This window comes from Gadus chalcogrammus, chromosome 5 (genome assembly GCF_026213295.1).
Source record: "Gadus chalcogrammus isolate NIFS_2021 chromosome 5, NIFS_Gcha_1.0, whole genome shotgun sequence".
Classification (NCBI taxonomy): domain Eukaryota; kingdom Metazoa; phylum Chordata; class Actinopteri; order Gadiformes; family Gadidae; genus Gadus; species Gadus chalcogrammus.
In genome coordinates this window covers 740,995-767,456 of record NC_079416.1, presented here as the reverse complement: position 1 = coordinate 767,456, position 26,462 = coordinate 740,995, and the positions used below count along the sequence as shown (strand labels likewise).

The 26,462-nt window shown below is 45.0% G+C and overlaps 26 non-coding genes across 26 annotated transcripts; all 26 read right to left on the bottom strand.

The window, feature by feature from the left end:
* Positions 1-1,012: 1,012 nt before the first annotated feature.
* Positions 1,013-1,085, bottom strand: trnav-aac (transfer RNA valine (anticodon AAC)). The gene has a single exon. It is a non-coding gene; the product is annotated as a tRNA-Val (tRNA).
* A 1,393-nt stretch (positions 1,086-2,478) lies between these two features.
* Positions 2,479-2,551, bottom strand: trnav-uac (transfer RNA valine (anticodon UAC)). Its single transcript has one exon. It is a non-coding gene; the product is annotated as a tRNA-Val (tRNA).
* Positions 2,552-3,098: 547 nt separating this feature from the next.
* On the bottom strand, positions 3,099-3,171 carry trnav-cac (transfer RNA valine (anticodon CAC)). The gene has a single exon. It is a non-coding gene; the product is annotated as a tRNA-Val (tRNA).
* Positions 3,172-3,952: 781 nt separating this feature from the next.
* Positions 3,953-4,025, bottom strand: trnav-aac (transfer RNA valine (anticodon AAC)). The gene has a single exon. It is a non-coding gene; the product is annotated as a tRNA-Val (tRNA).
* A 547-nt stretch (positions 4,026-4,572) lies between these two features.
* trnav-cac (transfer RNA valine (anticodon CAC)) lies at positions 4,573-4,645 on the bottom strand. Its single transcript has one exon. It is a non-coding gene; the product is annotated as a tRNA-Val (tRNA).
* Positions 4,646-5,425: 780 nt separating this feature from the next.
* trnav-aac (transfer RNA valine (anticodon AAC)) lies at positions 5,426-5,498 on the bottom strand. Its single transcript has one exon. It is a non-coding gene; the product is annotated as a tRNA-Val (tRNA).
* A 536-nt stretch (positions 5,499-6,034) lies between these two features.
* trnav-uac (transfer RNA valine (anticodon UAC)) lies at positions 6,035-6,107 on the bottom strand. Its single transcript has one exon. It is a non-coding gene; the product is annotated as a tRNA-Val (tRNA).
* A 1,219-nt stretch (positions 6,108-7,326) lies between these two features.
* trnav-aac (transfer RNA valine (anticodon AAC)) lies at positions 7,327-7,399 on the bottom strand. The gene has a single exon. It is a non-coding gene; the product is annotated as a tRNA-Val (tRNA).
* Positions 7,400-8,792: 1,393 nt separating this feature from the next.
* On the bottom strand, positions 8,793-8,865 carry trnav-uac (transfer RNA valine (anticodon UAC)). The gene has a single exon. It is a non-coding gene; the product is annotated as a tRNA-Val (tRNA).
* Positions 8,866-9,412: 547 nt separating this feature from the next.
* Positions 9,413-9,485, bottom strand: trnav-cac (transfer RNA valine (anticodon CAC)). The gene has a single exon. It is a non-coding gene; the product is annotated as a tRNA-Val (tRNA).
* Positions 9,486-10,266: 781 nt separating this feature from the next.
* Positions 10,267-10,339, bottom strand: trnav-aac (transfer RNA valine (anticodon AAC)). Its single transcript has one exon. It is a non-coding gene; the product is annotated as a tRNA-Val (tRNA).
* Positions 10,340-10,886: 547 nt separating this feature from the next.
* Positions 10,887-10,959, bottom strand: trnav-cac (transfer RNA valine (anticodon CAC)). The gene has a single exon. It is a non-coding gene; the product is annotated as a tRNA-Val (tRNA).
* A 781-nt stretch (positions 10,960-11,740) lies between these two features.
* Positions 11,741-11,813, bottom strand: trnav-aac (transfer RNA valine (anticodon AAC)). Its single transcript has one exon. It is a non-coding gene; the product is annotated as a tRNA-Val (tRNA).
* A 1,156-nt stretch (positions 11,814-12,969) lies between these two features.
* On the bottom strand, positions 12,970-13,042 carry trnav-uac (transfer RNA valine (anticodon UAC)). Its single transcript has one exon. It is a non-coding gene; the product is annotated as a tRNA-Val (tRNA).
* A 1,466-nt stretch (positions 13,043-14,508) lies between these two features.
* On the bottom strand, positions 14,509-14,581 carry trnav-uac (transfer RNA valine (anticodon UAC)). Its single transcript has one exon. It is a non-coding gene; the product is annotated as a tRNA-Val (tRNA).
* Positions 14,582-15,128: 547 nt separating this feature from the next.
* On the bottom strand, positions 15,129-15,201 carry trnav-cac (transfer RNA valine (anticodon CAC)). The gene has a single exon. It is a non-coding gene; the product is annotated as a tRNA-Val (tRNA).
* A 1,079-nt stretch (positions 15,202-16,280) lies between these two features.
* trnav-uac (transfer RNA valine (anticodon UAC)) lies at positions 16,281-16,353 on the bottom strand. Its single transcript has one exon. It is a non-coding gene; the product is annotated as a tRNA-Val (tRNA).
* A 794-nt stretch (positions 16,354-17,147) lies between these two features.
* Positions 17,148-17,220, bottom strand: trnav-aac (transfer RNA valine (anticodon AAC)). The gene has a single exon. It is a non-coding gene; the product is annotated as a tRNA-Val (tRNA).
* Positions 17,221-18,066: 846 nt separating this feature from the next.
* trnav-uac (transfer RNA valine (anticodon UAC)) lies at positions 18,067-18,139 on the bottom strand. The gene has a single exon. It is a non-coding gene; the product is annotated as a tRNA-Val (tRNA).
* Positions 18,140-18,686: 547 nt separating this feature from the next.
* Positions 18,687-18,759, bottom strand: trnav-cac (transfer RNA valine (anticodon CAC)). Its single transcript has one exon. It is a non-coding gene; the product is annotated as a tRNA-Val (tRNA).
* Positions 18,760-19,838: 1,079 nt separating this feature from the next.
* On the bottom strand, positions 19,839-19,911 carry trnav-uac (transfer RNA valine (anticodon UAC)). Its single transcript has one exon. It is a non-coding gene; the product is annotated as a tRNA-Val (tRNA).
* Positions 19,912-21,130: 1,219 nt separating this feature from the next.
* On the bottom strand, positions 21,131-21,203 carry trnav-aac (transfer RNA valine (anticodon AAC)). The gene has a single exon. It is a non-coding gene; the product is annotated as a tRNA-Val (tRNA).
* A 1,387-nt stretch (positions 21,204-22,590) lies between these two features.
* On the bottom strand, positions 22,591-22,663 carry trnav-uac (transfer RNA valine (anticodon UAC)). The gene has a single exon. It is a non-coding gene; the product is annotated as a tRNA-Val (tRNA).
* Positions 22,664-23,074: 411 nt separating this feature from the next.
* Positions 23,075-23,147, bottom strand: trnav-cac (transfer RNA valine (anticodon CAC)). Its single transcript has one exon. It is a non-coding gene; the product is annotated as a tRNA-Val (tRNA).
* Positions 23,148-24,676: 1,529 nt separating this feature from the next.
* On the bottom strand, positions 24,677-24,749 carry trnav-aac (transfer RNA valine (anticodon AAC)). The gene has a single exon. It is a non-coding gene; the product is annotated as a tRNA-Val (tRNA).
* Positions 24,750-26,142: 1,393 nt separating this feature from the next.
* Positions 26,143-26,215, bottom strand: trnav-uac (transfer RNA valine (anticodon UAC)). Its single transcript has one exon. It is a non-coding gene; the product is annotated as a tRNA-Val (tRNA).
* Positions 26,216-26,462: the final 247 nt, after the last annotated feature.

The window sequence follows — 26,462 nt, the reverse complement described above, 5'->3', positions numbered from 1 at the left end:
TTAACTTTGTATATCTCAAAACAATGAAACTGTTTCTGCCCGGTTTCAAACCGGAGACCTTTCGCGTGTGAGGCGAACGTGATAACCACTACACTACGAATACACATACGCCTAGTATCTGGCAACCCATCAGAATCCCGTCATCAACCGTCCAGTCTAGTTCACAACATTTAATGGAACCAGGGTCAGAGTGGTCAGGTGTGAATGTAAGTGGTTATATCATACATATTTGAAACATATTATCCTAAACATCCATTCGCCCATCTGCTACCGCGGGGAACAATGCTAGCACGCTAGGCCTCAATTGTAAAGTCGTAACGACAGCGGCCAAAGCCCGCCACGACATGCTAATGGACTACGAACCGTCCATTGCACGCTAGACGATCCAGGATGAGACGGTTACCCCAGAAGTCCATGCTGGAGATGTGCACGTAGAAGACTCAGTAACGCTAGGCAAAACAGGAAAGGAGGTTGACACCAAGACACTCCTAAGAAATTCTCACAACCAGAGTTAGAGTTTAACTTTCACACAGTCTATGCTATCAACTGCGAGCACTAAACACAAATACTTTCACCATGTTTCCGCCCGGTCTCGAACCGGGGACCTTTCGCGTGTAAGGCGAACGTGATAACCACTAAACTACGGAAACCTGTGAGAATGAAAAAAAAACTAGAAAATTTTGTGATCAGAAGCACCCGCATGAACAGGTTTTCCGCGTTGGTTTAAATACTTAATAATATGACGAGGCTTGTAAAGTCGTAACGACAGCGGCCAAAGCCCACCACGACATACCAATGGCCTACGAACCGTCCATTGCATGCTAGACGATCCAGGATGAGACGGTTACCCCAGAAGTCCATGCTGGAGAGGTGCACGTAGAAGGCTCAGTAACGCTAGGAAAATCAGGAAAGGAGGTTGACACCCAGACACTTCTCACAACTAGAGTTCGAGTTTAACTTTCATACAGTCTATGCTCTCAACTGCGAGCGCTAAATACAAATACTTTCACCATGTTTCCGCCCGGTCTCGAACCGGGGACCTATCGCGTGTTAGGCGAACGTGATAACCACTACACTACGGAAACCATGTCGATTGAGCAAAACCCTAGGAAATTTTGCCAGCAGAAGCTCCCGCATGAACAGGTTTTCAGCGCAGGTTTAAACACTTAATAATATGACGCGGCTATCGGTTGAAGAGGTGGCGTGGTGCCAAGTAGACGCTGCTGAAGTTTCTGTTCCAGATAGCCTTTTCCCGAATAGCTGCTTGATAGTAAAGCAGGAGAATTTAAACATTAACTTTGTTGATCTCAAAACAGTTTTGATGTTTCCGCCTCGTTTCGAACCGGGGACCTTTCGCGTGTGAGGCGACCGTGATAACCACTACACTACGAAAACACATACACTGTGTATCTGGCGACCCATCAGAATCCCGTCATCAACCGTCCAGTCTAGTTCACAACATTTAATGGAACCAGGGTCAGAGTGGTCAGGTGTGAATGTAAGTGGTTATATCATACATATTTGAAACATATTATCCTAAACATCCATTTGCCCATCTGCTACCGCGGGGAACAATGCAAGCACACTAGGCCTCAATTGTAAAGTCGTAACGACAGCGGCCAAAGCCCGCCACGACATGCTAATGGACTACGAACCGTCCATTGCACGCTAGACGATCCAGGATGAGACGGTTACTCCAGAAGTCCATGCTGGAGAGGTGCACGTAGAAGACTCAGTAACGCTAGGCAAAAAAGGAAAGGAGGTTGACACCAAGACACTCCTAAGAACTTCTCACAACTAGAGTTAGAGTTTAACTTTCACACAGTCTATGCTATCAACTGCGAGCACTAAATACAAATACTTTCACCATGTTTCCGCCCAGTCTCGAACCGGGGATCTTTCCCGTGTTAGGCGAACGTGATAACCACTACACTACGGAAACCATGTAGAATGAGCAAAACCCTAGAAAATTTTGTCAGCAGAAGCTCCCGCATGAACAGGTTTTCAGCGCAGGTTTAAACACTTAATAATATGACGCGGCTATCGGTTGAAGAGTTGGCGTGGTGCCAAGTAGACGCTGCTGAAGTTTCTGTTCCAGATAGCCTTTTCCCGAATAGCTGCTTGATAGTAAAGCAGGAGAATTTAAACATTAACTTTGTATATCTCAAAACGATGAAACTGTTTCTGCCCGGTTTCGAACCGGGGACCTATCGCGTGTTAGGCGAACGTGATAATCACTACACAACGGAAACCTATTAGCTTGAGCATAACCCTAGAAAATGTTGTCAGCAGAAGCTCCCGCATGAACAGGTTTTCAACGCAGGTTTAAACACTTAATAATATGACGAGGCTATCGGTTGAAGAGGTGGCGTGGTGCCAAGTAGTCACTGCTGAAGGTCCTGTTCCAGACAGACTTTTCCCGAATAGCTGCTTGATAGCAAAGCAGGAGAATTTAAACATTAAATTTGTAATTAATGCTGTTTCCGCCCGGTCTTGAACCGGGGACCTTTCGCGTGTAAGGCGAACGTGATAACCACTACACTACAGAAACCTGTGCGAAAGAAAAAAAAACTAGAAAATATTGTCATCAGAAGCACCCGCATGAACAGGTTTTCCGCGTTGGTTTAAATACTTAATAATATGACGAGGCTATCGGTTGAAGAGGGGGCGTGGTGCCAAGTAGACGCTGCTGAAGTTTCTGTTCCAGATAGCCTTTTCCCGAATAGCTGCTTGATAGTAAAGCAGGTGAATTTAAACATTAACTTTGTATAGCTCAAAACAATAAAACTGTTTCTGCCCGGTTTCAAACCGGAGACCTTTCGCGTGTTAGGCGAACGTGATAATCACTACACAACGGAAACCTGTTAGCTTGAGCATAACCCTAGAAAATTTTGTCAGCAGAAGCTCCCACATGAACAGGTTTTCAGCGCAGGTTTAAACACTTAATAATATGACGAGGCTATCGGTTGAAGAGGTGGCGTGGTGCCAAGTAGACGCTGCTGAAGGCTCTGTTCCAGATAGACTCATCACGAATAGCTGCTTGATAGTAAAGCAGGAGAATTTAAACATTAACTTTGTTGATCTCAAAACAGTTTTGATGTTTCCGCCCGGTTTCGAACCGGGGACCTTTCGCGTGTGAGGCGAACGTGATAACCACTACACTACAAAAACACATACACGCAGTATCTGGCAACCCATAAGAATCCCGTCATCAACCGTCCAGTCTAGTTCACAACATTTAATGGAACCAGGGTCAGAGTGGTCAGGTGTGAATGTAAGTGGTTATATCATACATATTTGAAACATATTATCCTAAAAATCCATTCGCCCATCTGCTACCGCGGGGAACAATGCTAGCACGCTAGGCCTCAATTGTAAAGTCGTAACGACAGCGGCCAAAGCCCGCCACGACATGCTAATGGACTACGAACCGTCCATTGCACGCTAGACGATCCAGGATGAGACGGTTACCCCAGAAGTCCATGCTGGAGAGGTGCACGTAGAAGACTCAGTAACGCTAGGCAAAACAGGAAAGGAGGTTGACACCAAGACACTCCTAAGAACTTCTCACAACTAGAGTTAGAGTTTAACTTTCATACAGTCTATGCTCTCAACTGCGAGCACTAAATACAAATACTTTCACCATGTTTCCGCCCGGTCTCGAACCGGGGACCTATCGCGTGTAAGGCGAACTTGATAACTACACTACGGAAACCTTTGAGAATGAAAACAAACCTAGAAAATATTGTGATCAGAAGCACCCGCATGAACAGGTTTTCAGCGCAGGTTTAAACACTTAATAATATGACGCGGCTATCGGTTGAAGAGTTGGCGTGGTGCCAAGTAGACGCTGCTGAAGTTTCTGTTCCAGATAGCCTTTTCCCGAATAGCTGCTTGATAGTAAAGCAGGAGAATTTAAACATTAACTTTGTTGATCTCAAAACAGTATTGCTGTTTCCGCCCGGTTTCGAACCGGGGACCTTTCGCGTGTTAGGCGAACGTGATAACCACTACACTACGGAAACCATGTCGATTGAGCAAAACCCTAGAAAATTTTGCCAGCAGAAGCTCCCGCATGAACAGGTTTTCAGCGCAGGTTTAAACACTTAATAATATGACGCGGCTATCGGTTGAAGAGGTGGCGTGGTGCCAAGTAGACGCTGTTGAAGTTTCTGTTCCAGATAGCCTTTTCCCGAATAGCTGCTTGATAGTAAAGCAGGAGAATTTAAACATTAACTTTGTATAGCTCAAAACAATGAAACTGTTTCTGCCCGGTTTCAAACCGGAGACCTTTCGCGTGTTAGGCGAACGTGATAATCACTACACAACGGAAACCTGTTAGCTTGAGCATAACCCTAGAAAATTTTGTCAGCAGAAGCTCCCACATGAACAGGTTTTCAGCGCAGGTTTAAACACTTAATAATATGACGAGGCTATCGGTTGAAGAGGTGGCGTGGTGCCAAGTAGACGCTGCTGAAGGCTCTGTTCCAGATAGACTCATCACGAATAGCTGCTTGATAGTAAAGCAGGAGAATTTAAACATTAACTTTGTTGATCTCAAAACAGTTTTGATGTTTCCGCCCGGTTTCGAACCGGGGACCTTTCGCGTGTGAGGCGAACGTGATAACCACTACACTACAAAAACACATACACGCAGTATCTGGCAACCCATAAGAATCCCGTCATCAACCGTCCAGTCTAGTTCACAACATTTAATGGAACCAGGGTCAGAGTGGTCAGGTGTGAATGTAAGTGGTTATATCATACATATTTGAAACATATTATCCTAAAAATCCATTCGCCCATCTGCTACCGCGGGGAACAATGCTAGCACGCTAGGCCTCAATTGTAAAGTCGTAACGACAGCGGCCAAAGCCCGCCACGACATGCTAATGGACTACGAACCGTCCATTGCACGCTAGACGATCCAGGATGAGACGGTTACCCCAGAAGTCCATGCTGGAGAGGTGCACGTAGAAGACTCAGTAACGCTAGGCAAAACAGGAAAGGAGGTTGACACCAAGACACTCCTAAGAACTTCTCACAACTAGAGTTAGAGTTTAACTTTCATACAGTCTATGCTCTCAACTGCGAGCACTAAATACAAATACTTTCACCATGTTTCCGCCCGGTCTCGAACCGGGGACCTATCGCGTGTAAGGCGAACTTGATAACTACACTACGGAAACCTTTGAGAATGAAAACAAACCTAGAAAATATTGTGATCAGAAGCACCCGCATGAACAGGTTTTCAGCGCAGGTTTAAACACTTAATAATATGACGCGGCTATCGGTTGAAGAGTTGGCGTGGTGCAAGTAGACGCTGCTGAAGTTTCTGTTCCAGATAGCCTTTTCCCGAATAGCTGCTTGATAGTAAAGCAGGAGAATTTAAACATTAACTTTGTTTATCTCAAAACAGTATTGCTGTTTCCGCCCGGTTTCGAACCGGGGACCTTTCGCGTGTTAGGCGAACGTGATAACCACTACACTACGGAAACCATGTCGATTGAGCAAAACCCTAGAAAATTTTGCCAGCAGAAGCTCCCGCATGAACAGGTTTTCAGCGCAGGTTTAAACACTTAATAATATGACGCGGCTATCGGTTGAAGAGGTGGCGTGGTGCCAAGTAGACGCTGTTGAAGTTTCTGTTCCAGATAGCCTTTTCCCGAATAGCTGCTTGATAGTAAAGCAGGAGAATTTAAACATTAACTTTGTATAGCTCAAAACAATGAAACTGTTTCTGCCCGGTTTCAAACCGGAGACCTTTCGCGTGTTAGGCGAACGTGATAATCACTACACAACGGAAACCTGTTAGCTTGAGCATAACCCTAGAAAATTTTGTCAGCAGAAGCTCCCACATGAACAGGTTTTCAGCGCAGGTTTAAACACTTAATAATATGACGAGGCTATCGGTTGAAGAGGTGGCGTGGTGCCAAGTAGTCACTGCTGAAGGTCCTGTTCCAGACAGACTTTTCCCGAATAGCTGCTTGATAGCAAAGCAGGAGAATTTAAACATTAAATTTGTAATTAATGCTGTTTCCGCCCGGTCTTGAACCGGGGACCTTTCGCGTGTAAGGCGAACGTGATAACCACTACACTACGGAAACCTATGCGAAAGAAAAAAAAACTAGAAAATATTGTCATCAGAAGCACCCGCATGAACAGGTTTTCCGCGTTGGTTTAAATACTTAATAATATGACGAGGCTATCGGTTGAAGAGGGGGCGTGGTGCCAAGTAGACGCTGCTGAAGTTTCTGTTCCAGATAGACTTTTCCCGAATAGCTGCTTGATAGTAAAGCAGGAGAATTTAAACATTAACTTTGTATATCTCAAAACAATGAAACTGTTTCTGCCCGGTTTCAAACCGGAGACCTTTCGCGTGTGAGGCGAACGTGATAACCACTGCACTACGAATACACATACGCCTAGTATCTGGCAACCCATCAGAATCCCGTCATCAACCGTCCAGTCTAGTTCACAACATTTAATGGAACCAGGGTCAGAGTGGTCAGGTGTGAATGTAAGTGGTTATATCATACATATTTGAAACATATTATCCTAAACATCCATTCGCCCATCTGCTACCGCGGGGAACAATGCTAGCACGCTAGGCCTCAATTGTAAAGTCGTAACGACAGCGGCCAAAGCCCGCCACGACATGCTAATGGACTACGAACCGTCCATTGCACGCTAGACGATCCAGGATGAGACGGTTACCCCAGAAGTCCATGCTGGAGATGTGCACGTAGAAGACTCAGTAACGCTAGGCAAAACAGGAAAGGAGGTTGACACCAAGACACTCCTAAGAAATTCTCACAACCAGAGTTAGAGTTTAACTTTCACACAGTCTATGCTATCAACTGCGAGCACTAAACACAAATACTTTCACCATGTTTCCGCCCGGTCTCGAACCGGGGACCTTTCGCGTGTAAGGCGAACGTGATAACCACTAAACTACGGAAACCTGTGAGAATGAAAAAAAAACTAGAAAATTTTGTGATCAGAAGCACCCGCATGAACAGGTTTTCCGCGTTGGTTTAAATACTTAATAATATGACGAGGCTTGTAAAGTCGTAACGACAGCGGCCAAAGCCCACCACGACATACCAATGGCCTACGAACCGTCCATTGCATGCTAGACGATCCAGGATGAGACGGTTACCCCAGAAGTCCATGCTGGAGAGGTGCACGTAGAAGGCTCAGTAACGCTAGGAAAATCAGGAAAGGAGGTTGACACCCAGACACTTCTCACAACTAGAGTTCGAGTTTAACTTTCATACAGTCTATGCTCTCAACTGCGAGCGCTAAATACAAATACTTTCACCATGTTTCCGCCCGGTCTCGAACCGGGGACCTATCGCGTGTTAGGCGAACGTGATAACCACTACACTACGGAAACCATGTCGATTGAGCAAAACCCTAGGAAATTTTGCCAGCAGAAGCTCCCGCATGAACAGGTTTTCAGCGCAGGTTTAAACACTTAATAATATGACGCGGCTATCGGTTGAAGAGGTGGCGTGGTGCCAAGTAGACGCTGCTGAAGTTTCTGTTCCAGATAGCCTTTTCCCGAATAGCTGCTTGATAGTAAAGCAGGAGAATTTAAACATTAACTTTGTTGATCTCAAAACAGTTTTGATGTTTCCGCCTCGTTTCGAACCGGGGACCTTTCGCGTGTGAGGCGACCGTGATAACCACTACACTACGAAAACACATACACTGTGTATCTGGCGACCCATCAGAATCCCGTCATCAACCGTCCAGTCTAGTTCACAACATTTAATGGAACCAGGGTCAGAGTGGTCAGGTGTGAATGTAAGTGGTTATATCATACATATTTGAAACATATTATCCTAAACATCCATTTGCCCATCTGCTACCGCGGGGAACAATGCAAGCACACTAGGCCTCAATTGTAAAGTCGTAACGACAGCGGCCAAAGCCCGCCACGACATGCTAATGGACTACGAACCGTCCATTGCACGCTAGACGATCCAGGATGAGACGGTTACTCCAGAAGTCCATGCTGGAGAGGTGCACGTAGAAGACTCAGTAACGCTAGGCAAAAAAGGAAAGGAGGTTGACACCAAGACACTCCTAAGAACTTCTCACAACTAGAGTTAGAGTTTAACTTTCACACAGTCTATGCTATCAACTGCGAGCACTAAATACAAATACTTTCACCATGTTTCCGCCCAGTCTCGAACCGGGGATCTTTCCCGTGTTAGGCGAACGTGATAACCACTACACTACGGAAACCATGTAGAATGAGCAAAACCCTAGAAAATTTTGTCAGCAGAAGCTCCCGCATGAACAGGTTTTCAGCGCAGGTTTAAACACTTAATAATATGACGCGGCTATCGGTTGAAGAGTTGGCGTGGTACCAAGTAGACGCTGCTGAAGTTTCTGTTCCAGATAGCCTTTTCCCGAATAGCTGCTTGATAGTAAAGCAGGAGAATTTAAACATTAACTTTGTATATCTCAAAACGATGAAACTGTTTCTGCCCGGTTTCGAACCGGGGACCTATCGCGTGTTAGGCGAACGTGATAATCACTACACAACGGAAACCTATTAGCTTGAGCATAACCCTAGAAAATGTTGTCAGCAGAAGCTCCCGCATGAACAGGTTTTCAACGCAGGTTTAAACACTTAATAATATGACGAGGCTATCGGTTGAAGAGGTGGCGTGGTGCCAAGTAGTCACTGCTGAAGGTCCTGTTCCAGACAGACTTTTCCCGAATAGCTGCTTGATAGCAAAGCAGGAGAATTTAAACATTAAATTTGTAATTAATGCTGTTTCCGCCCGGTCTTGAACCGGGGACCTTTCGCGTGTAAGGCGAACGTGATAACCACTACACTACAGAAACCTGTGCGAAAGAAAAAAAAACTAGAAAATATTGTCATCAGAAGCACCCGCATGAACAGGTTTTCCGCGTTGGTTTAAATACTTAATAATATGACGAGGCTATCGGTTGAAGAGGGGGCGTGGTGCCAAGTAGACGCTGCTGAAGTTTCTGTTCCAGATAGCCTTTTCCCGAATAGCTGCTTGATAGTAAAGCAGGTGAATTTAAACATTAACTTTGTATAGCTCAAAACAATAAAACTGTTTCTGCCCGGTTTCAAACCGGAGACCTTTCGCGTGTTAGGCGAACGTGATAATCACTACACAACGGAAACCTGTTAGCTTGAGCATAACCCTAGAAAATTTTGTCAGCAGAAGCTCCCACATGAACAGGTTTTCAGCGCAGGTTTAAACACTTAATAATATGACGAGGCTATCGGTTGAAGAGGTGGCGTGGTGCCAAGTAGACGCTGCTGAAGGCTCTGTTCCAGATAGACTCATCACGAATAGCTGCTTGATAGTAAAGCAGGAGAATTTAAACATTAACTTTGTTGATCTCAAAACAGTTTTGATGTTTCCGCCCGGTTTCGAACCGGGGACCTTTCGCGTGTGAGGCGAACGTGATAACCACTACACTACAAAAACACATACACGCAGTATCTGGCAACCCATAAGAATCCCGTCATCAACCGTCCAGTCTAGTTCACAACATTTAATGGAACCAGGGTCAGAGTGGTCAGGTGTGAATGTAAGTGGTTATATCATACATATTTGAAACATATTATCCTAAAAATCCATTCGCCCATCTGCTACCGCGGGGAACAATGCTAGCACGCTAGGCCTCAATTGTAAAGTCGTAACGACAGCGGCCAAAGCCCGCCACGACATGCTAATGGACTACGAACCGTCCATTGCACGCTAGACGATCCAGGATGAGACGGTTACCCCAGAAGTCCATGCTGGAGAGGTGCACGTAGAAGACTCAGTAACGCTAGGCAAAACAGGAAAGGAGGTTGACACCAAGACACTCCTAAGAACTTCTCACAACTAGAGTTAGAGTTTAACTTTCATACAGTCTATGCTCTCAACTGCGAGCACTAAATACAAATACTTTCACCATGTTTCCGCCCGGTCTCGAACCGGGGACCTATCGCGTGTAAGGCGAACTTGATAACTACACTACGGAAACCTTTGAGAATGAAAACAAACCTAGAAAATATTGTGATCAGAAGCACCCGCATGAACAGGTTTTCAGCGCAGGTTTAAACACTTAATAATATGACGCGGCTATCGGTTGAAGAGTTGGCGTGGTGCCAAGTAGACGCTGCTGAAGTTTCTGTTCCAGATAGCCTTTTCCCGAATAGCTGCTTGATAGTAAAGCAGGAGAATTTAAACATTAACTTTGTTGATCTCAAAACAGTATTGCTGTTTCCGCCCGGTTTCGAACCGGGGACCTTTCGCGTGTTAGGCGAACGTGATAACCACTACACTACGGAAACCATGTCCATTGAGCAAAACCCTAGAAAATTTTGCCAGCAGAAGCTCCCGCATGAACAGGTTTTCAGCGCAGGTTTAAACACTTAATAATATGACGCGGCTATCGGTTGAAGAGGTGGCGTGGTGCCAAGTAGACGCTGTTGAAGTTTCTGTTCCAGATAGCCTTTTCCCGAATAGCTGCTTGATAGTAAAGCAGGAGAATTTAAACATTAACTTTGTATAGCTCAAAACAATGAAACTGTTTCTGCCCGGTTTCAAACCGGAGACCTTTCGCGTGTTAGGCGAACGTGATAATCACTACACAACGGAAACCTGTTAGCTTGAGCATAACCCTAGAAAATTTTGTCAGCAGAAGCTCCCACATGAACAGGTTTTCAGCGCAGGTTTAAACACTTAATAATATGACGAGGCTATCGGTTGAAGAGGTGGCGTGGTGCCAAGTAGACGCTGCTGAAGGCTCTGTTCCAGATAGACTCATCACGAATAGCTGCTTGATAGTAAAGCAGGAGAATTTAAACATTAACTTTGTTGATCTCAAAACAGTTTTGATGTTTCCGCCCGGTTTCGAACCGGGGACCTTTCGCGTGTGAGGCGAACGTGATAACCACTACACTACAAAAACACATACACGCAGTATCTGGCAACCCATAAGAATCCCGTCATCAACCGTCCAGTCTAGTTCACAACATTTAATGGAACCAGGGTCAGAGTGGTCAGGTGTGAATGTAAGTGGTTATATCATACATATTTGAAACATATTATCCTAAAAATCCATTCGCCCATCTGCTACCGCGGGGAACAATGCTAGCACGCTAGGCCTCAATTGTAAAGTCGTAACGACAGCGGCCAAAGCCCGCCACGACATGCTAATGGACTACGAACCGTCCATTGCACGCTAGACGATCCAGGATGAGACGGTTACCCCAGAAGTCCATGCTGGAGAGGTGCACGTAGAAGACTCAGTAACGCTAGGCAAAACAGGAAAGGAGGTTGACACCAAGACACTCCTAAGAACTTCTCACAACTAGAGTTAGAGTTTAACTTTCATACAGTCTATGCTCTCAACTGCGAGCACTAAATACAAATACTTTCACCATGTTTCCGCCCGGTCTCGAACCGGGGACCTATCGCGTGTAAGGCGAACTTGATAACTACACTACGGAAACCTTTGAGAATGAAAACAAACCTAGAAAATATTGTGATCAGAAGCACCCGCATGAACAGGTTTTCAGCGCAGGTTTAAACACTTAATAATATGACGCGGCTATCGGTTGAAGAGTTGGCGTGGTGCCAAGTAGACGCTGCTGAAGTTTCTGTTCCAGATAGCCTTTTCCCGAATAGCTGCTTGATAGTAAAGCAGGAGAATTTAAACATTAACTTTGTTGATCTCAAAACAGTATTGCTGTTTCCGCCCGGTTTCGAACCGGGGACCTTTCGCGTGTTAGGCGAACGTGATAACCACTACACTACGGAAACCATGTCGATTGAGCAAAACCCTAGAAAATTTTGCCAGCAGAAGCTCCCGCATGAACAGGTTTTCAGCGCAGGTTTAAACACTTAATAATATGACGCGGCTATCGGTTGAAGAGGTGGCGTGGTGCCAAGTAGACGCTGTTGAAGTTTCTGTTCCAGATAGCCTTTTCCCGAATAGCTGCTTGATAGTAAAGCAGGAGAATTTAAACATTAACTTTGTATAGCTCAAAACAATGAAACTGTTTCTGCCCGGTTTCAAACCGGAGACCTTTCGCGTGTTAGGCGAACGTGATAATCACTACACAACGGAAACCTGTTAGCTTGAGCATAACCCTAGAAAATTTTGTCAGCAGAAGCTCCCACATGAACAGGTTTTCAGCGCAGGTTTAAACACTTAATAATATGACGTGGCTATCGGTTGAAGAGGTGGCGTGGTGCCAAGTAGACGCTGCTGAAGGCTCTGTTCCAGATAGACTCATCACGAATAGCTGCTTGATAGTAAAGCAGGAGAATTTAAACATTAACTTTGTTGATCTCAAAACAGTATTGCTGTTTCCGCCCGGTTTCGTACCGGGGACCTTTCAAGTGTTAGGCGAACGTGATAACCACTACAGTACGGAAACCATGTAGATTGAACAAAACCCTAGAAAATGTTGTCAGCAGAAGCTCCCGCATGAACAGGTTTTCAGAGCAGGTTTAAACACTTAATAATATGATGCGGCTATCGGTTGAAGAGTTGGCGTGGTGCCAAGTAGACGCTGCTGAAGTTTCTGTTCCAGATAGCCTTTTCCCGAATAGCTGCTTGATGGTAAAGCAGGAGAATTTAAACATTAACTTTGTATATCTCAAAACGATGAAACTCTTTCTGCCCGGTTTCAAACCGGAGACCTTTCGCGTGTTAGGCGAACGTGATAATCACTACACAACGGAAACCTATTAGCTTGAGCATAACCCTAGAAAATTTTGTCAGCAGAAGCTCCCACATGAACAGGTTTTCAGCGCAGGTTTAAACACTTAATAATATGACGAGGCTATCGGTTGAAGAGGTGGCGTGGTGCCAAGTAGTCACTGCTGAAGGTCCTGTTCCAGACAGACTTTTCCCGAATAGCTGCTTGATAGCAAAGCAGGAGAATTTAAACATTAAATTTGTAATTAATGCTGTTTCCGCCCGGTCTTGAACCGGGGACCTTTCGCGTGTAAGGCGAACGTGATAACCACTACACTACGGAAACCTGTGCGAAAGAAAAAAAAACTAGAAAATATTGTCATCAGAAGCACCCGCATGAACAGGTTTTCCGCGTTGGTTTAAATACTTAATAATATGACGAGGCTATCGGTTGAAGAGGGGGCGTGGTGCCAAGTAGACGCTGCTGAAGTTTCTGTTCCAGATAGACTTTTCCCGAATAGCTGCTTGATAGTAAAGCAGGAGAATTTAAACATTAACTTTGTATATCTCAAAACAATGAAACTGTTTCTATCCGGTTGCAAACCGGAGACCTTTCGCGTGTTAGGCGAACGTGATAATCACTACACAACGGAAACCTGTTAGCTTGAGCATAACCCTAGAAAATTTTGTCAGCAGAAGCTCCCACATGAACAGGTTTTCAGCGCAGGTTTAAACACTTAATAATATGACGAGGCTATCGGTTGAAGAGGTGGCGTGGTGCCAAGTAGACGCTGCTGAAGTTTCTGTTCCAGATAGACTCATCACGAATAGCTGCTTGATAGTAAAGCAGGAGAATTTAAACATTAACTTTGTATAGCTCAAAACAATGAAACTGTTTCTGCCCGGTTTCAAACCGGAGACCTTTCGCGTGTTAGGCGAACGTGATAATCACTACACAACGGAAACCTGTTAGCTTGAGCATAACCCTAGAAAATTTTGTCAGCAGAAGCTCCCACATGAACAGGTTTTCAGCGCAGGTTTAAACACTTAATAATATGACGAGGCTATCGGTTGAAGAGGTGGCGTGGTGCCAAGTAGACGCTGCTGAAGGCTCTGTTCCAGATAGACTCATCACGAATAGCTGCTTGATAGTAAAGCAGGAGAATTTAAACATTAACTTTGTTGATCTCAAAACAGTATTGCTGTTTCCGCCCGGTTTCGTACCGGGGACCTTTCAAGTGTTAGGCGAACGTGATAACCACTACAGTACGGAAACCATGTAGATTGAACAAAACCCTAGAAAATGTTGTCAGCAGAAGCTCCCGCATGAACAGGTTTTCAGAGCAGGTTTAAACACTTAATAATATGATGCGGCTATCGGTTGAAGAGTTGGCGTGGTGCCAAGTAGACGCTGCTGAAGTTTCTGTTCCAGATAGCCTTTTCCCGAATAGCTGCTTGATGGTAAAGCAGGAGAATTTAAACATTAACTTTGTATATCTCAAAACGATGAAACTCTTTCTGCCCGGTTTCAAACCGGAGACCTTTCGCGTGTTAGGCGAACGTGATAATCACTACACAACGGAAACCTATTAGCTTGAGCATAACCCTAGAAAATTTTGTCAGCAGAAGCTCCCACATGAACAGGTTTTCAGCGCAGGTTTAAACACTTAATAATATGACGAGGCTATCGGTTGAAGAGGTGGCGTGGTGCCAAGTAGTCACTGCTGAAGGTCCTGTTCCAGACAGACTTTTCCCGAATAGCTGCTTGATAGCAAAGCAGGAGAATTTAAACATTAAATTTGTAATTAATGCTGTTTCCGCCCGGTCTTGAACCGGGGACCTTTCGCGTGTAAGGCGAACGTGATAACCACTACACTACGGAAACCTGTGCGAAAGAAAAAAAAACTAGAAAATATTGTCATCAGAAGCACCCGCATGAACAGGTTTTCCGCGTTGGTTTAAATACTTAATAATATGACGAGGCTATCGGTTGAAGAGGGGGCGTGGTGCCAAGTAGACGCTGCTGAAGTTTCTGTTCCAGATAGACTTTTCCCGAATAGCTGCTTGATAGTAAAGCAGGAGAATTTAAACATTAACTTTGTATATCTCAAAACAATGAAACTGTTTCTATCCGGTTTCAAACCGGAGACCTTTCGCGTGTTAGGCGAACGTGATAATCACTACACAACGGAAACCTGTTAGCTTGAGCATAACCCAAGAAAATTTTGTCAGCAGAAGCTCCCACATGAACAGGTTTTCAGCGCAGGTTTAAACACTTAATAATATGACGAGGCTATCGGTTGAAGAGGTGGCGTGGTGCCAAGTAGACGCTGCTGAAGGCTCTGTTCCAGATAGACTCATCACGAATAGCTGCTTGATAGTAAAGCAGGAGAATTTAAACATTAACTTTGTTGATCTCAAAACAGTTTTGATGTTTCCGCCCGGTTTCGAACCGGGGACCTTTCGCGTGTGAGGCGAACGTGATAACCACTACACTACAAAAACACATACACGGAGTATCTGGCAACCCATCAGAATCCCGTCATCAACCGTCCAGTCTAGTTCACAACATTTAATGGAACCAGGGTCAGAGTGGTCAGGTGTGAATGTAAGTGGTTATATCATACATATTTGAAACATATTATCCTAAACATCCATTCGCCCATCTGCTACAGCGGGGAACAATGCTAACACGCTAGGCCTCAATTGTAAAGTCGTAACGACAGCGGCCAAAGCCCGCCACGACATGCCAATGGCCTACGAACCGTCCATTGCATGCTAGACGATCCAGGATGAGACGGTTACCCCAGAAGTCCATGCTGGAGAGGTGCACGTAGAAGACTCAGTATCGCTAGGCAAAACAGGAAAGGAGGTTGACACCAAGACACTCCTAAGAACTTCTCACAACTAGAGTTAGAGTTTAACTTTCATACAGTCTATGCAATCAACTGCGAGCACTAAATACAAATACTTTCACCATGTTTCCGCCCTGTCTCGAACCGGGGACCTATCGCGTGTAAGGCGAACGTGATAACCACTACACTACGGAAACCTTTGCGAATTAAAACAAACCTAGAAAATATTGTGATCAGAAGCACCCGCATGAACAGGTTTTCCGTGTTGATTTAAATACTTAATAATATGACGAGGCTATCGGTTCAAGAGGTGGCGTGGTGCCAAGTAGACGCTGCTGATGGTTCCGTTCAAGATAAACTCTTCACGAATAGCTACTTGATAGTAAAGCAGGAGAATTTAAACTTTAACTTTGTATACCTCAAAACAATAATGCTGTTTCCGCCCGGTTTCGAATCGGGGACCTTTCGCGTGTGAGGCTAACGTGATAACCACTACACTACGGAAACACATACACAAGAATCTGGCAACCCATCAGAATCCTGTCATCAACCGTCCAGTCGAGTTCACACCATTTAATGGAACCAGGGTCAGAGTGGTCAGGTGTGAATGTAAGTGGTTATATCATACATATTTGAAACATATTATCCTAAACATCCATTCGCCCATCTGCTACAGCGGGGAACAATGCTAACACGCTAGGCCTCAATTGTAAAGTTTGTAATTAATGCTGTTTCCGCCCGGTCTTGAACCGGGGACCTTTCGCGTGTAAGGCGAACGTGATAACCACTACACTACGGAAACCTATGCGAAAGAAAAAAAAACTAGAAAATATTGTCATCAGAAGCACCCGCATGAACAGGTTTTCCGCGTTGGTTTAAATACTTAATAATATGACGAGGCTATCGGTTGGTATGTCGCCACCACGACATACCAATGGCCTACGAACCGTCCATTGCACGCTAGACGATCCAGGATGAGACGGTTACCCCAGAAGTCCATGCTGGAGATGTGCACGTAGAAGACTCAGTAACGCTAGGCAAAACAGGAAAGGAGGTTGACACCAAGACACTCCTAAGAACTTCTCACAACCAGAGTTAGAGTTTAACTTTCACACAGTCTATGCTATCAACTGCGAGCACTAAACACAAATACTTTCACCATGTTTCCGCCCGGTCTCGAACCGGGGACCTTTCGCGTGTAAGGCGAACGTGATAACCACTAAACTACGGAAACCTGTGAGAATGAAAAAAAAACTAGAAAATTTTGTGATCAGAAGCACCCGCATGAACAGGTTTTCCGCGTTGGTTTAAATACTTAATAATATGACGAGGCTTGTAAAGTCGTAACGACAGCGGCCAAAGCCCACCACGACATACCAATGGCCTACGAACCGTCCATTGCATGCTAGACGATCCAGGATGAGACGGTTACCCCAGAAGTCCATGCTGGAGAGGTGCACGTAGAAGGCTCAGTAACGCTAGGAAAATCAGGAAAGGAGGTTGACACCCAGACACTTCTCACAACTAGAGTTCGAGTTTAACTTTCATACAGTCTATGCTCTCAACTGCGAGCGCTAAATACAAATACTTTCACCATGTTTCCGCCCGGTCTCGAACCGGGGACCTATCGCGTGTTAGGCGAACGTGATAACCACTACACTACGGAAACCATGTCGATTGAGCAAAACCCTAGAAAATTTTGCCAGCAGAAGCTCCCGCATGAACAGGTTTTCAGCGCAGGTTTAAACACTTAATAATATGACGAGGCTATCGGTTGAAGAGGGGGCGTGGTGCCAAGTAGACGCTGCTGAAGTTTCTGTTCCAGATAGACTTTTCCCGAATAGCTGCTTGATAGTAAAGCAGGAGAATTTAAACATTAACTTTGTTGATCTCAAAACAGTATTGCTGTTTCCGCCCGGTTTCGTACCGGGGACCTTTCAAGTGTTAGGCGAACGTGATAACCACTACAGTACGGAAACCATGTAGATTGAACAAAACCCTAGAAAATGTTGTCAGCAGAAGCTCCCGCATGAACAGGTTTTCAGAGCAGGTTTAAACACTTAATAATATGATGCGGCTATCGGTTGAAGAGTTGGCGTGGTGCCAAGTAGACGCTGCTGAAGTTTCTGTTCCAGATAGCCTTTTCCCGAATAGCTGCTTGATGGTAAAGCAGGAGAATTTAAACATTAACTTTGTATATCTCAAAACGATGAAACTCTTTCTGCCCGGTTTCAAACCGGAGACCTTTCGCGTGTTAGGCGAACGTGATAATCACTACACAACGGAAACCTATTAGCTTGAGCATAACCCTAGAAAATTTTGTCAGCAGAAGCTCCCACATGAACAGGTTTTCAGCGCAGGTTTAAACACTTAATAATATGACGAGGCTATCGGTTGAAGAGGTGGCGTGGTGCCAAGTAGTCACTGCTGAAGGTCCTGTTCCAGACAGACTTTTCCCGAATAGCTGCTTGATAGCAAAGCAGGAGAATTTAAACATTAAATTTGTAATTAATGCTGTTTCCGCCCGGTCTTGAACCGGGGACCTTTCGCGTGTAAGGCGAACGTGATAACCACTACACTACGGAAACCTGTGCGAAAGAAAAAAAAACTAGAAAATATTGTCATCAGAAGCACCCGCATGAACAGGTTTTCCGCGTTGGTTTAAATACTTAATAATATGACGAGGCTATCGGTTGAAGAGGGGGCGTGGTGCCAAGTAGACGCTGCTGAAGTTTCTGTTCCAGATAGACTTTTCCCGAATAGCTGCTTGATAGTAAAGCAGGAGAATTTAAACATTAACTTTGTATATCTCAAAACAATGAAACTGTTTCTGCCCGGTTTCAAACCGGAGACCTTTCGCGTGTTAGGCGAACGTGATAATCACTACACAACGGAAACCTGTTAGCTTGAGCATAACCCTAGAAAATTTTGTCAGCAGAAGCTCCCACATGAACAGGTTTTCAGCGCAGGTTTAAACACTTAATAATATGACGAGGCTATCGGTTGAAGAGGTGGCGTGGTGCCAAGTAGACGCTGCTGAAGGCTCTGTTACAGATAGACTCATCACGAATAGCTGCTTGATAGTAAAGCAGGAGAATTTAAACATTAACTTTGTTGATCTCAAAACAGTTTTGATGTTTCCGCCCGGTTTCGAACCGGGGACCTTTCGCGTGTGAGGCGAACGTGATAACCACTACACTACAAAAACACATACACGGAGTATCTGGCAACCCATCAGAATCCCGTCATCAACCGTCCAGTCTAGTTCACAACATTTAATGGAACCAGGGTCAGAGTGGTCAGGTGTGAATGTAAGTGGTTATATCATACATATTTGAAACATATTATCCTAAACATCCATTCGCCCATCTGCTACAGCGGGGAACAATGCTAACACGCTAGGCCTCAATTGTAAAGTCGTAACGACAGCGGCCAAAGCCCGCCACGACATGCCAATGGCCTACGAACCGTCCATTGCATGCTAGACGATCCAGGATGAGACGGTTACCCCAGAAGTCCATGCTGGAGAGGTGCACGTAGAAGACTCAGTAACGCTAGGCAAAACAGGAAAGGAGGTTGACACCAAGACACTCCTAAGAACTTCTCACAACTAGAGTTAGAGTTTAACTTTCATACAGTCTATGCAATCAACTGCGAGCACTAAATACAAATACTTTCACCATGTTTCCGCCCTGTCTCGAACCGGGGACCTATCGCGTGTAAGGCGAACGTGATAACCACTACACTACGGAAACCTTTGAGAATTAAAACAAACCTAGAAAATATTGTGATCAGAAGCACCCGCATGAACAGGTTTTCCGTGTTGATTTAAATACTTAATAATATGACGAGGCTATCGGTTCAAGAGGTGGCGTGGTGCCAAGTAGACGCTGCTGATGGTTCCGTTCAAGATAAACTCTTCACGAATAGCTACTTGATAGTAAAGCAGGAGAATTTAAACTTTAACTTTGTATACCTCAAAACAATAATGCTGTTTCCGCCCGGTTTCGAATCGGGGACCTTTCGCGTGTGAGGCTAACGTGATAACCACTACACTACGGAAACACATACACAAGAATCTGGCAACCCATCAGAATCCTGTCATCAACCGTCCAGTCGAGTTCACACCATTTAATGGAACCAGGGTCAGAGTGGTCAGGTGTGAATGTAAGTGGTTATATCATACATATTTGAAACATATTATCCTAAACATCCATTCGCCCATCTGCTACAGCGGGGAACAATGCTAACACGCTAGGCCTCAATTGTAAAGTTTGTAATTAATGCTGTTTCCGCCCGGTCTTGAACCGGGGACCTTTCGCGTGTAAGGCGAACGTGATAACCACTACACTACGGAAACCTATGCGAAAGAAAAAAAAACTAGAAAATATTGTCATCAGAAGCACCCGCATGAACAGGTTTTCCGCGTTGGTTTAAATACTTAATAATATGACGAGGCTATCGGTTGAAGAGGGGGCGTGGTGCCAAGTAGACGCTGCTGAAGTTTCTGTTCCAGATAGACTTTTCCCGAATAGCTGCTTGATAGTAAAGCAGGAGAATTTAAACATTAACTTTGTATATCTCAAAACAATGAAACTGTTTCTGCCCGGTTTCAAACCGGAGACCTTTCGCGTGTGAGGCGAACGTGATAACCACTACACTACGAATACACATACGCCTAGTATCTGGCAACCCATCAGAATCCCGTCATCAACCGTCCAGTCTAGTTCACAACATTTAATGGAACCAGGGTCAGAGTGGTCAGGTGTGAATGTAAGTGGTTATATCATACATATTTGAAACATATTATCCTAAACATCCATTCGCCCATCTGCTACCGCGGGGAACAATGCTAGCACGCTAGGCCTCAATTGTAAAGTCGTAACGACAGCGGCCAAAGCCCGCCACGACATGCTAATGGACTACGAACCGTCCATTGCACGCTAGACGATCCAGGATGAGACGGTTACCCCAGAAGTCCATGCTGGAGATGTGCACGTAGAAGACTCAGTAACGCTAGGCAAAACAGGAAAGGAGGTTGACACCAAGACACTCCTAAGAACTTCTCACAACCAGAGTTAGAGTTTAACTTTCACACAGTCTATGCTATCAACTGCGAGCACTAAACACAAATACTTTCACCATGTTTCCGCCCGGTCTCGAACCGGGGACCTTTCGCGTGTAAGGCGAACGTGATAACCACTAAACTACGGAAACCTGTGAGAATGAAAAAAAAACTAGAAAATTTTGTGATCAGAAGCACCCGCATGAACAGGTTTTCCGCGTTGGTTTAAATACTTAATAATATGACGAGGCTTGTAAAGTCGTAACGACAGCGGCCAAAGCCCACCACGACATACCAATGGCCTACGAACCGTCCATTGCATGCTAGACGATCCAGGATGAGACGGTTACCCCAGAAGTCCATGCTGGAGAGGTGCACGTAGAAGGCTCAGTAACGCTAGGAAAATCAGGAAAGGAGGTTGACACCCAGACACTTCTCACAACTAGAGTTCGAGTTTAACTTTCATACAGTCTATGCTCTCAACTGCGAGCACTAAACACAAATACTTTCACCATGTTTCCGCCCGGTCTCGAACCGGGGACCTATCGCGTGTTAGGCGAACGTGATAACCACTACACTACGGAAACCATGTCGATTGAGCAAAACCCTAGAAAATTTTGCCAGCAGAAGCTCCCGCATGAACAGGTTTTCAGCGCAGGTTTAAACACTTAATAATATGACGCGGCTATCGGTTGAAGAGGTGGCGTGGTGCCAAGTAGACGCTGCTGAAGTTTCTGTTCCAGATAGCCTTTTCCCGAATAGCTGCTTGATAGTAAAGCAGGAGAATTTAAACATTAACTTTGTTGATCTCAAAACAGTTTTGATGTTTCCGCCCCGTTTCGAACCGGGGACCTTTCGCGTGTGAGGCGACCGTGATAACCACTACACTACGAAAACACATACACTGTGTATCTGGCGACCCATCAGAATCCCGTCATCAACCGTCCAGTCTAGTTCACAACATTTAATGGAACCAGGGTCAGAGTGGTCAGGTGTGAATGTAAGTGGTTATATCATACATATTTGAAACATATTATCCTAAACATCCATTTGCCCATCTGCTACCGCGGGGAACAATGCAAGCACACTAGGCCTCAATTGTAAAGTCGTAACGACAGCGGCCAAAGCCCGCCACGACATGCTAATGGACTACGAACCGTCCATTGCACGCTAGACGATCCAGGATGAGACGGTTACTCCAGAAGTCCATGCTGGAGAGGTGCACGTAGAAGACTCAGTAACGCTAGGCAAAAAAGGAAAGGAGGTTGACACCAAGACACTCCTAAGAACTTCTCACAACTAGAGTTAGAGTTTAACTTTCACACAGTCTATGCTATCAACTGCGAGCACTAAATACAAATACTTTCACCATGTTTCCGCCCAGTCTCGAACCGGGGATCTTTCCCGTGTTAGGCGATAACCACTACACTACGGAAACCATGTAGAATGAGCAAAACCCTAGAAAATTTTGTCAGCAGAAGCTCCCGCATGAACAGGTTTTCAGCGCAGGTTTAAACACTTAATAATATGACGCGGCTATCGGTTGAAGAGTTGGCGTGGTGCCAAGTAGACGCTGCTGAAGTTTCTGTTCCAGATAGCCTTTTCCCGAATAGCTGCTTGATAGTAAAGCAGGAGAATTTAAACATTAACTTTGTATATCTCAAAACGATGAAACTGTTTCTGCCCGGTTTCGAACCGGGGACCTATCGCGTGTTAGGCGAACGTGATAATCACTACACAACGGAAACCTATTAGCTTGAGCATAACCCTAGAAAATGTTGTCAGCAGAAGCTCCCGCATGAACAGGTTTTCAGCGCAGGTTTAAACACTTAATAATATGACGAGGCTATCGGTTGAAGAGGTGGCGTGGTGCCAAGTAGTCACTGCTGAAGGTCCTGTTCCAGACAGACTTTTCCCGAATAGCTGCTTGATAGCAAAGCAGGAGAATTTAAACATTAAATTTGTAATTAATGCTGTTTCCGCCCGGTCTTGAACCGGGGACCTTTCGCGTGTAAGGCGAACGTGATAACCACTACACTACGGAAACCTGTGCGAAAGAAAAAAAAACTAGAAAATATTGTCATCAGAAGCACCCGCATGAACAGGTTTTCCGCGTTGGTTTAAATACTTAATAATATGACGAGGCTATCGGTTGAAGAGGGGGCGTGGTGCCAAGTAGACGCTGCTGAAGTTTCTGTTCCAGATAGACTTTTCCCGAATAGCTGCTTGATAGTAAAGCAGGTGAATTTAAACATTAACTTTGTATAGCTCAAAACAATGAAACTGTTTCTGCCCGGTTTCAAACCGGAGACCTTTCGCGTGTTAGGCGAACGTGATAATCACTACACAACGGAAACCTGTTAGCTTGAGCATAACCCTAGAAAATTTTGTCAGCAGAAGCTCCCACATGAACAGGAGAATTTAAACATTAACTTTGTTGATCTCAAAACAGTTTTGATGTTTCCGCCCGGTTTCGAACCGGGGACCTTTCGCGTGTGAGGCGAACGTGATAACCACTACACTACGGAAACCATGTAGATTGAACAAAACCCTAGAAAATATTGTCAGCAGAAGCTCCCGCATGAACAGGTTTTCAGAGCAGGTTTAAACACTTAATAATATGATGCGGCTATCGGTTGAAGAGTTGGCGTGGTGCCAAGTAGACGCTGCTGAAGTTTCTGTTCCAGATAGCCTTTTCCCGAATAGCTGCTTGATGGTAAAGCAGGAGAATTTAAACATTAACTTTGTATATCTCAAAACGATGAAACTCTTTCTGCCCGGTTTCAAACCGGAGACCTTTCGCGTGTTAGGCGAACGTGATAATCACTACACAACGGAAACCTATTAGCTTGAGCATAACCCTAGAAAATTTTGTCAGCAGAAGCTCCCACATGAACAGGTTTTCAGCGCAGGTTTAAACACTTAATAATATGACGAGGCTATCGGTTGAAGAGGTGGCGTGGTGCCAAGTAGACGCTGCTGAAGGCTCTGTTCCAGATAGACTCATCACGAATAGCTGCTTGATGGTAAAGCAGGAGAATTTAAACATTAACTTTGTTGATCTCAAAACAGTTTAGATGTTTCTGCCCGGTTTCGAACCAGGGACCTTTCGCGTGTGAGGCGAACGTGATAACCACTACACTACGAATACACATACACCTAGTATCTGGCAACCCATAAGAATCCCGTCATCAACCGTCCAGTCTAGTTCACAACATTTAATGGAACCAGGGTCAGAGTGGTCAGGTGTGAATGTAAGTGGTTATATCATACATATTTGAAACATATTATCCTAAACATCCATTCGCCCATCTGCTACCGCGGGGAACAATGCTAGCACGCTAGGCCTCAATTGTAAAGTCGTAACGACAGCGGCCAAAGCCCGCCACGACATGCTAATGGACTACGAACCGTCCATTGCACGCTAGACGATCCAGGATGAGACGGTTACCCCAGAAGTCCATGCTGGAGATGTGCACGTAGAAGACTCAGTAACGCTAGGCAAAACAGGAAAGGAGGTTGACACCAAGACACTCCTAAGAACTTCTCACAACCAGAGTTAGAGTTTAACTTTCACACAGTCTATGCTATCAACTGCGAGCACTAAACACAAATACTTTCACCATGTTTCCGCCCGGTCTCGAACCGGGGACCTTTCGCGTGTAAGGCGAACGTGATAACCACTAAACTACGGAAACCTGTGAGAATGAAAAAAAAACTAGAAAATTTTGTGATCAGAAGCACCCGCATGAACAGGTTTTCCGCGTTGGTTTAAATACTTAATAATATGACGAGGCTTGTAAAGTCGTAACGACAGCGGCCAAAGCCCACCACGACATACCAATGGCCTACGAACCGTCCATTGCATGCTAGACGATCCAGGATGAGACGGTTACCCCAGAAGTCCATGCTGGAGAGGTGCACGTAGAAGGCTCAGTAACGCTAGGAAAATCAGGAAAGGAGGTTGACACCCAGACACTTCTCACAACTAGAGTTCGAGTTTAACTTTCATACAGTCTATGCTCTCAACTGCGAGCGCTAAATACAAATACTTTCACCATGTTTCCGCCCGGTCTCGAACCGGGGACCTATCGCGTGTTAGGCGAACGTGATAACCACTACACTACGGAAACCATGTCTATTGAGCAAAACCCTAGAAAATTTTGCCAGCAGAAGCTCCCGCATGAACAGGTTTTCAGCGCAGGTTTAAACACTTAATAATATGACGCGGCTATCGGTTGAAGAGGTGGCGTGGTGCCAAGTAGACGCTGCTGAAGTTTCTGTTCCAGATAGCCTTTTCCCGAATAGCTGCTTGATAGTAAAGCAGGAGAATTTAAACATTAACTTTGTTGATCTCAAAACAGTTTTGATGTTTCCGCCCCGTTTCGAACCGGGGACCTTTCGCGTGTGAGGCGACCGTGATAACCACTACACTACGAAAACACATACACTGTGTATCTGGCGACCCATCAGAATCCCGTCATCAACCGTCCAGTCTAGTTCACAACATTTAATGGAACCAGGGTCAGAGTGGTCAGGTGTGAATGTAAGTGGTTATATCATACATATTTGAAACATATTATCCTAAACATCCATTTGCCCATCTGCTACCGCGGGGAACAATGCAAGCACACTAGGCCTCAATTGTAAAGTCGTAACGACAGCGGCCAAAGCCCGCCACGACATGCTAATGGACTACGAACCGTCCATTGCACGCTAGACGATCCAGGATGAGACGGTTACTCCAGAAGTCCATGCTGGAGAGGTGCACGTAGAAGACTCAGTAACGCTAGGCAAAAAAGGAAAGGAGGTTGACACCAAGACACTCCTAAGAACTTCTCACAACCAGAGTTAGAGTTTAACTTTCACACAGTCTATGCTATCAACTGCGAGCACTAAATACAAATACTTTCACCATGTTTCCGCCCAGTCTCGAACCGGGAATCTTTCCCGTGTTAGGCGAACGTGATAACCACTACACTACGGAAACCATGTAGAATGAGCAAAACCCTAGAAAATTTTGTCAGCAGAAGCTCCCGCATGAACAGGTTTTCAGCGCAGGTTTAAACACTTAATAATATGACGCGGCTATCGGTTGAAGAGTTGGCGTGGTGCCAAGTAGACGCTGCTGAAGTTTCTGTTCCAGATAGCCTTTTCCCGAATAGCTGCTTGATAGTAAAGCAGGAGAATTTAAACATTAACTTTGTATATCTCAAAACGATGAAACTGTTTCTGCCCGGTTTCGAACCGGGGACCTATCGCGTGTTAGGCGAACGTGATAATCACTACACAACGGAAACCTATTAGCTTGAGCATAACCCTAGAAAATGTTGTCAGCAGAAGCTCCCGCATGAACAGGTTTTCAGCGCAGGTTTAAACACTTAATAATATGACGAGGCTATCGGTTGAAGAGGTGGCGTGGTGCCAAGTAGTCACTGCTGAAGGTCCTGTTCCAGACAGACTTTTCCCGAATAGCTGCTTGATAGCAAAGCAGGAGAATTTAAACATTAAATTTGTAATTAATGCTGTTTCCGCCCGGTCTTGAACCGGGGACCTTTCGCGTGTAAGGCGAACGTGATAACCACTACACTACGGAAACCTGTGCGAAAGAAAAAAAAACTAGAAAATATTGTCATCAGAAGCACCCGCATGAACAGGTTTTCCGCGTTGGTTTAAATACTTAATAATATGACGAGGCTATCGGTTGAAGAGGGGGCGTGGTGCCAAGTAGACGCTGCTGAAGTTTCTGTTCCAGATAGACTTTTCCCGAATAGCTGCTTGATAGTAAAGCAGGTGAATTTAAACATTAACTTTGTATAGCTCAAAACAATGAAACTGTTTCTGCC